Genomic DNA, 9,501 nt, shown 5'->3' with positions numbered 1-9,501 from the left:
GTGAATCAAGCAGAGGAATCAGTTTAAGATGTGAAAGAGACTTACAAAGAGTCTTGGACCTTGAACATTTCCCTGGGTATGAATTTTTGGAGAAATATCCCTTTTCAAAGACAAAGGACTCAGTTTTTTTTATATTTTGCTGGTACTGGGATTTGAACTCATGGCCTTGAGCTCTATCTGGGCTTTAATTCTCAATGTTTGCTCTATACCACCTGAGCCACACCTTCACTTCTTCCTTTTACCACAAGTGGAGAAAAGAATGTCTTAGGTTTATCTACTTAAAATAGCTTGGAATTGCAATTGTCAAATTTGAACCTACTGTGTATCTAGGTGTAAGCCACTGGTGCTGTGCTAGAACTCACTTCTTAAGAATAAATAATCACAAAAAGAGGAGAAATAAATATTTGTTCAATTATTTATGTGTTGTCTGATAAACCAAATCACTTGCTACTGGAAAAGAAAAAGAGAGAAGATAGAGATTAATATGGAGGAAAGAGAGACAAAGAAAGAAGGGATGGAAGGGTAAATGAGTGGAGGGGAATTAAGAGGAGGATATGAGAGAAGAGGGCAGCTGAGTAGAATTGTCTACTCCTCACTAAGGTATTGTTGGACAATCAGTACCTTTGCATTTATGTAGCCAAAGCTTTATATTTTTGGTAGTAAGCTGAGATATAAGATACCAATTTACAGGTAGTAACCTGTTAGTGTGCTTCCTCCTGCACCAAGGAAGCCACAGTTCGGTTAGTGTTACAGAGAAGGCAAGAGTAAGCAGTTTAAGTTATACTGAGAAACAATAATTGACATGCCAGGAATGCTCCCTTGTATGGTGAAGTCAAGCATCACTCTTGTTCCCTGCTCCAGTCTTCCTCTCAACAAGAATAGCAGAAACAGAAGAGGAAGGAGATATCTGAATAATGATCATCTCTCTGTTTACCCTCATCCCTTGGCCTCTCAAACAATAAAGCCAAAGGAGACTTAACCTGAACTAGTGGGGAAAATGGGGGGGGGGGAAGTTCAGTCTAACATATTGTGAAACTTTTAAAATAATTGGGGCAGCATTTCAAATACTGAAATAAAACTTTTTAAATTATTAATAAAAAGTTACTCGAAATTTATTGAAAATTTAGGGCTCACTACATAGTTGAATCTGCATAATTAAAACTGACTCATGCTCCTATCATCAGAAATTGAAGATCTTCCTTAAACATAGACTGCTGAAGTGATAAGCATGGAAATTCATGATGGATAGCATAATGCTAAGAGCATGGAAATTATTTCCTTTCCATCTTCAGTGTGTAGAGAAGAAAAAACTCTATAGGATGGCTCTGAAGGTCCAATTCTAAATTTAGTACAGAAGGTGAATAGTAAAAGAGACCTATCTCAGCCATTCAGAGATTAGAAATGTGGAGAAATATACTCATTTATGTGGTCAAACATGGAAGAGAGGATGTGGCAAGCCCATAGCCAAATGCCAAAGGTAGAGATATTTAACAAAATACCATGAAGTTGAAACAAGTCTTAAAAGGGGATCTTGGCTTAAAGGGAGTAGAGAAGAAGGCTGGAGAATGAAATGGTGGACTAATACAGTCATAACACTCAATGTACATATGTGAGACTATAAGTAGAAAATTTGAAGGGATAGGTGGGTTTGGGGTAAGGGAAGGAAGAAAAATGGAAAATTTGACAATGATCCAGATGCACTGAACATTGAAATGCACATACACTCTATTCAACACTGACATGAGGAAGTGAAACCCCTTTGCACAACTTGCTACAGATAAAATTTTTTGAATTTTAATATTAAGAGACCAGAAGCATAAACCTTTAGAGATAAATAAGAGGATAGTATTGACATATTGTTGAGGCTTGTATTCCTTTCAATATACAAAATTTAATAAGTATCAAGTCTGCTGCAAATTACTTAAACCGTAGAGAATCAAATTCCAATATTCCTTCACTTCCAATAAAAATAAATCTTATAGACCTTTAGGTTTCTCAGTTGTTTCTAAATATCTTAATGTTATGCATTGGAACTAATTTCATTCTATATTTAAGTTTAAATTTTAAATACTAAATGCTTTTAAAATCTTCTTACTTGTGCACAGGTATGGATAGATAACTGATGTGGGCAGAATCAGAATTATTCAGAAGGTTGCAAATGGATGCTTACCTAGTTTTCTCTCTGATGGGTCATAGAATACAGACTATCCTAATTGGAAAAAGTTAGCCTTCCCAGATTTTCTACATATAAACACTCCATCAACATTTTGTTATTAGAGGATTATTCAAGATTAGCTATATGTTGATTGATAATGACAGAGCATGACAGAAAGGAGAGGGAAAACCATCTACACTTCAGTGAGGTTCTGACTTGTGCTTCACAAAGTGTTATGAAAGCTCTCCATGAGAAATCTAGCAGCTGAATTTCTAAAAAGTCCTTGGGTTGTTACACTTTCTGATAATGTCTCAATTCAAGTACTTCTCCTTGGAGTTCCATAATATTCAATGATGCTGTATTAGCTCCTTGTTACAATTTGCAGACCGGTCTTGGTGAAGAAATTTGTGCTTTTCAAAATTGCTGTCCCAATTCCATCCACAAACTGCAGACAAAATTTATCTGAACAAAATTGTATCTGTTCATAGTGAATATAATTTTATGTTTCATTACAAACAGAGAATGTAGTAAAAATTTTCATAGCAATTACTCTGCACTAGCTTGTGGGCAGATTCTAAAGTAAATAATATACTGTGTTCATGTAGAGAATTTGAGTATCCAAAGTGTTCATAGCCTCTGGTCCTAAAACCAATACCTTACTGATATTGAGTGACAAATACAAATTCCTATAAGTACAGAAGTTTTCCTTGTATCTTTTTAATATATATTTTTATTGTAAATATACTGTACATAGGGGTTACAATTACCTAAGTAAGGTAATGAGTACATTTCTTCTTGAGCATTGTTACCCCATCATTTGTTTTTCCTCTACCATAGTTTTCCTTCACACATCCCCAACTTCCCCATTCACCCCCACTCTGATAGACTGTCTTGTACATCTCATTGTTAAAATGGGTCAACCTGTATCCTTTCCTTGTATCTTAAATGAAGAAGTGCTGGCTTGATTTTTGCTGATTCTACTTGTGTTGACACACCTAAAATCACTTGCCAAGGCCAAGAGCACATAAATGAAATGCCAGCATTTTTTTCACTTGGTATAATTGTGTTCTACACATTTGTTGACAGGTTACAAATTATTCTCAAACTTTAAAACATTAAAAATATTTTCTTTTTTCTTATTTTCTTGGCCAGGAAATCAGCAAGACCTCAGTCAGCATTTCTCACATAGGACTTTTCACATGGGTTGGTTAAATGTATATGTAGAATCCAGTGTTCTGAGGATTCACTCATCTGCTTAGGAATTGATGCTGTTGAAAAGGAGTTCAAGTAAGGATGCCATTTAAAGCTTTATAACTTTATTCTTGACCAGGGTATTCTCCTCATGCTTTGATTATTGAGAGTGTCTACAAGAGTAAGCATTCTGTAGGGAGCAAGGAAACACCATATGACCTTTACTTACTGAGATTTCTGAGTGATTTGCTATCACTTGTACCGCATTTTGAAAATCGAATCTGTCAAAAACGACCAATTTTAAGAGATAAGAGGAGTGGTAAAAGAATTCTTAGAGACAAATACATCTTCAACATATTTGGTTCCAAGCATTCCATCCAAGGCATATTCAACAACTAGTGAAACTTGTGTTGTCTATAACTATGTGTCTTTCTCCATGTGTGCATGTATACATGTGTATATGTATGCTTGTACTTGTGTGTATAGTAACATACATTTGTAAATATATAAGGGTATAAAAACATATATATGCAAATATAAATAAATATACAGATATAAATATGTGTGTGTATATATATATATGTGTATATATATATATATATATATATATATATATATATATATATATATATCAGTTGTTCAGTGACTTAACCTATACTTCCAGCACATTGTCATTCTCACAAAGTGTACATGATAAATTGCTCCTAGGATCTGTGCTCTATGATGGGCATCCTTTGTACTCACTTCTCACATTCCTTTGTTTTTCATCCCTATGAGCAACTTCGGTGTACTTTCTATAGGATAGCTTTGTTTTCATTATATGTAGTAACTAACTGATAATAAAAGAAAAAGGTTGTTTGTAAAAGAAAAAGAACTTTTTGGGGTCCAGTTGTGGGGCCTGAACTCTGGGCCTGGGCGCTGTCCCTCAGCTCTTCAGCTCAAGGCTAGCACTCTACCAATTGAGCCCCAGTGCCACTTCCGGCTTTTTTTCTTTTTGCTTATGTGGTGCTGAGGAAACGAACCCAGGGCCTCAGACATGCAAGGCAAGCGCTCTACCACTGAGCCACCATCCCAGCCCCAAGAAAAAGAACTTTTAGGTCACAGGTCAGAGTGTCTTATCCATCCCAACAATTTTTATGAGATAAACTTTATAATAGTAATAAAATGAAAAGGAATTCCTAGATTTGCTGTTTTGCCATTTTGAATGGCAAAGAATAATATCATGTAACTGTTATAACTCTTAAAGAATGCAAGGGTAACTGATGGTCGCTATCATGTTCCCACAAAACCAGTGGATCCTGAAGGAATAGTAGATCAGCAGAAATTCTAAGTAGTAGACATGGACCATGAAAGAGAAAGAGAGGAAATGGGAGAGATTGAAAGAGAGAGAAATATAATACTGGAAGTGCATAACAGATAAACAAGAGCTGTATGAGAATATTCATACGGCTATCTTTAGACTCTACATGTACATTTGAAGGCATTTGATGTATGATAACCATCAACATGAAATATAAAGTTATTTTGATAAAAATAAAAATAACTCAGGAGAAATTATAAATGCAAAAACAATTTTCACAGAAGCAAACTCTCAGAGATATATCATGACTTTGAAAAGGATAAAGTGGCTGAAGTTAGTATAAATTTAGAAGTACAATTCAAAAAATATAAAAATATATTTATATATTTCCTTATATAACCCAAAGCAGAAAGCAAATGTTGTTTAGATGGTTTTTTTAAAACACAGTCTCTCAGGTGCTGGGAAGGTGGCTCACTGGTAGAGTGCTTGCCTTGCATGCATGAGGCCCAGGGTTTGATTCCTCAGCACCCATAAGCAAAAAAGATGGAAGTGGTGCAATGGTTCAAGTGGAAGCGCTAGCCTTGAGCTGAGTGACAGCACCCAGGCCCCAGAGTTCATGCCCCATCACCAACAAAATCAAAATACAAAACAAAACAAAACACAGTCTGTCACGTTTTGTTGCCTCAACCCTGTAATACCAATGCTTCAGCCTAGGGCTAAGATATTAGGTGTGGACATTTATCAACACTCCTGATTCAGACTCTATTTGATAATTTTTTTAGGTACTTTCTCAACCTTCTTTTTTTAAATTAAATTTTATTTTATTTTGTTTGTGAACATACTGTACAGAGGAGTTACAATTACGTGGGCAGGATAATGCGTATATTTCTTACCAAGCATTGCAGCCTCCTCCTTTGTTTACCCTTCACATCCCTTTCCAGTCTCCCCCCTCCCCCCAATCCCAATCCTTCTCCTCCCCCCCCCCCCGCACCGACGTTGTAAAGCTAGTTTTGGACATGACAACTTGTACTTCTCATTGTTGCAACAGGTCCACCTGTATCTTTAAACAACTGGTTTTTCCCCATCTCCTGCACAAGTTATACTGACATCAAATATAGTGAAAGCAGGGGTTATACTGTGGGGGAGGGATATACAAAGCAACAAAGAGATAATCTTATAAATGCATTAGAAACACATGCATGAAAGAAAAAAACATTAAAATACACATCTAAGGGTTCATTTTCCTGACATGACATTATCTGACCGTTTCCGCTTGACTCATACATATACTAGATATTACAAATAAGGGAAACCATGGGACCTATGTTTCTTTGGGCCTGGCTTACTTCACTTAATATAATTTTGTCCAAGCCTTTCCATTTCCTAACAAATTAGGCAAACTCACCCTTTCTGATGGAGGCATAGAATTCCATTGTGTATATATACCACATTTTCTTGATCCATTCATCTACTGAGGGACATCTTGGTTGGTTCCATATCTTAGCTATGGTAAATAATGCTCCAATAAACATTGTTGTGCTGGTGGCTTTAGTGTGTTCTTGTTTGTAAGCATTTGGGTAAATGCCCAAAAGTGGAATTGCTGGATCATAGGGGAGATCTATGTGAAGTCTTTTGAGGAACTTCTATACTGCTTTCCAAAGTGGTTGAACAAGTTTACATTCCCACCAACAATGAAATAAGGTTCCTTTCTGTCCACATCCCCTCCAGCATCTGTTGTTGTTAGAGTTCTTGATTTTTGCCGTTCTAACTGGAGTGAGGTGATATCTCAATGTTGTTTTGATTTGCATTTCTTTTATGGCTAAGGATGTTGAACATTTTTTCATGTGTCTATTGGCCATCCTTCTTTCTTCTTCAGAGAAGCTTCTCTTTAAGTCTTTCGCCCACTTATTTATTGGGCAGTTGTTTCTTTGAGGAGTTGTTGTTGGGTGGTTTAATTTTTTGAGTTCCAAGTATATTTTAGATATAATACATATTTTGTTCTTAATTTTCCTCTTTGTAAATTAACATGCACCTATAAAAATTGGTTTGGCCATCCAAGTAACCTTCTCAAAGTACCTCCTAATGATGACTTACAAAAGGTTGTACAAGGGCTGGGAAGGTGGTTCAGTGGTAGAACGTTTGCCTTGCATGCCTGAGGCCCTGGGTTCGATTCCTCAGCACCACATAAGCAAAAAGAAAAAAGCCAGAAGTGGCGCTGGGGCTCAAGTGGCAGAGCACTAGCCTTGAGCTGAAAAGTTGAGGGACAGGGCCCAGGCCCAGAGTTCAGGCCCCATGACTGGATACCCCCCCCAAATAAAAAGTTTTACTATATGTCAACAAGTAAAACAATATTACAAATAAAGAAAACCAATAATTAAATATTAATTAATAAAATTAAAAACATGTGTTTTAACTATTTGAAATATGCTACATATTCGGTTTTACTATTTTCTCATAATCATGTACATTTAACACTGACTAAGTTTGTGAAGTTCAACAAGAGTTTTATAGAATATGAGCAGTCTTTAAAGTTACCCACTAAGATTACTATTTATGGCATATCTCATTATTTGTTTATGGCTTATATCATCATTTTTCCTCATTAACATATAAACTAAGGAAGCCCTAAAGTTTTAACAGAAACTGTGTAATAAACAAAGTGTGAACTCTTTATTCTGCTTCTTTACACCAAAACTTTGTGAATTCTCATTAATAAAATTTCCCTAAACTCTGAAATGCACATACTTAGTAGTATATGTCTGTTACTATAAATTTTAAATACTTTATAGAAAAGTTTTATACCTGCCAAACAGTCCTAATTTTGGCATATATAAACAAATTCCCAAAATTAAATATATTTAAAACATTAAAACTTTTAACAAACCTTAACACTTGCTGCAGTGTTCATTATGACTGGTGCCTTGTACAGAATAGTTGAATTCCTCCTCCTATACATTTCTTGAATAACAAACATCTGGAATTATTTTGTTTTTGACATGTCAATTTGACTTTATTCTTAAATGTGTGCTTATGTAAGAAATGTATGGTTCTACAACTGCCCAAGAAATAAGTTGGCTAAAGACTTAAAGAGAAACTTCTCTGAAGAAGAAAGAATCCTTCTTTCTAATAGACACATGAAGAAATGCTCAACCTCCCTAGTCATAAAAGAAATGCAAATCAAAACAACATTAAGGTACCACCTCACCCCAGTTAGAATGGCAAAAATCAAGAACTCTAATATCTAATAACAACAGATGCTGGAGGGGATGTGTACAGACGGGAACCTTACTTCATTGTTGCTGGGAGTGTAAACTTGTTCAACCACTTTGGAAAGCAGTATGGAGGTTCCTCAAAATACTTCACATAGATCTCCCCTATGATCCAGCAATCCCACTTTTGGTCATTTACCCAAATGCTTACAAACAAGACCACACTAAAGCTACCAGCACAACTATGTTTATTGCAGCATTATTTACCATAGCTAAGCTATGGAACCAGTGCCCCTCAGTAGATGAATGGATCAAGAAAATGTGGTATATATACACAATGGAATTCTGTGCCTCCATCAGAAAGAATGACATTGCCCCATTTGTTAGGAAATGGAAAAACTTGGAAAAATTTATATTAAGTGAAGTAAGCCAGGCCCAAAGAAACATAGGTCCCATGGTTTCCCTTATTTGCAATATATAGTATATGTATAAGTCAAGCAAAAAAGATTCAGATAATGTGATGTTAAGAAAATGAACACTTAGATATGCATTTAAATGTTTTTTTTCTTTCATGCATTTGTTTCTAACGCATTTATAAGATTATTTCTTTGTTGCTTTGTATGTCCCTCCCCCACAGTATAACCCCTGCTTTCACTATATTTGATGTCGGTATAATCTGTGGAGGAGATGGGGAAAAAGAAGTCGTTTAAGGATACAGGTGGACCCGTTGCAACAATGAGAAGTACAAGTTGTCATGTCGAAAACGAACTTTACAACTTTGGTGGGGGGGGGGGGGGAGGAGGAGCCGGGGGAGGAGGCTGGGAAGAGTTGTGAAGAGTAAACAAAGGAAGAGGCTGCAATGCTTGATAAGAAATGTACTCATTATATTGCCCATGTAATTGTAACCCCTCTGTACAGTGTGTTCACAGAAAATAAAAAGAAAAAGAAAAAAAGAAAAAAAGAAATATATGGTTGTAAAATTTCACGACAATTCTTTTGAACTTCCTTTTTTTTCAATTGTGCAGTTTAAAAAATCAATTGCACTTTAGATATAAAAAATATTCTGTGCTCAATTCAGCATCACATACACTAACATTGGAACGATACAGAGAAGATTAGCATGGCACCTGCACAAGGATGACATGCAAATTCGTGGAGTGCTCCAGATTTTTACAACAGAAGCTGGAGGGGATGTGGCCACAAGGGAACCATACAGCATTGTTGGTGGGAATGTAAACGTGTTCAACCACTTTGGAAAGCATTATGGAGGTTCCTCAAAAGATTGCCCATAAAGCTCCCCTTTGACCCAGCAATCCCACTTTTGGGGATTTACCTAAATGACCACAAACAATACCATACTAAAACTACTATCACAACTATGTTTATTGCAGCAATATTTATGATAACTAAGATATGGAACCAACTTAGATGTCCCTTCTAGATGAATGGATCAAGAATATGTGGTATATATACACAATGGAATTCTATGCCTCCATCAGAAAGAATGACATTGCCCCATTTGTTAGGAAATGGAAAGACTTGTAAAAAAATATATTAAGTGAAGTCAACCAGGCCCAAAGAAAATTGCCAGTGGGTTTACAAAGTTGTGTTTAATACCACTTCTATGATGGCTTAATGCTTTGTAA

General features: G+C 35.9%; 1 non-coding gene across 1 annotated transcript; it reads left to right on the top strand.

Moving 5' to 3' along the window:
- The first annotated feature begins 8,920 nt into the window (after window positions 1-8,920).
- Window positions 8,921-9,027, top strand: LOC138828867 (U6 spliceosomal RNA). The gene has a single exon (XR_011372400.1). It is a non-coding gene; the product is annotated as a U6 spliceosomal RNA (small nuclear RNA).
- Window positions 9,028-9,501: the final 474 nt, after the last annotated feature.

The sequence above is a fragment of the Dipodomys merriami genome, unplaced genomic scaffold, assembly GCF_024711535.1.
Source record: "Dipodomys merriami isolate MVZ:Mamm:240054 unplaced genomic scaffold, mDipMer1.0.p SCAF_166, whole genome shotgun sequence".
Taxonomy (NCBI): Eukaryota; Metazoa; Chordata; class Mammalia; order Rodentia; family Heteromyidae; genus Dipodomys; species Dipodomys merriami.
The sequence above is the reverse complement of the archived record's forward strand: the minus strand, read 5'-3'. Positions and strand labels throughout refer to the sequence as shown.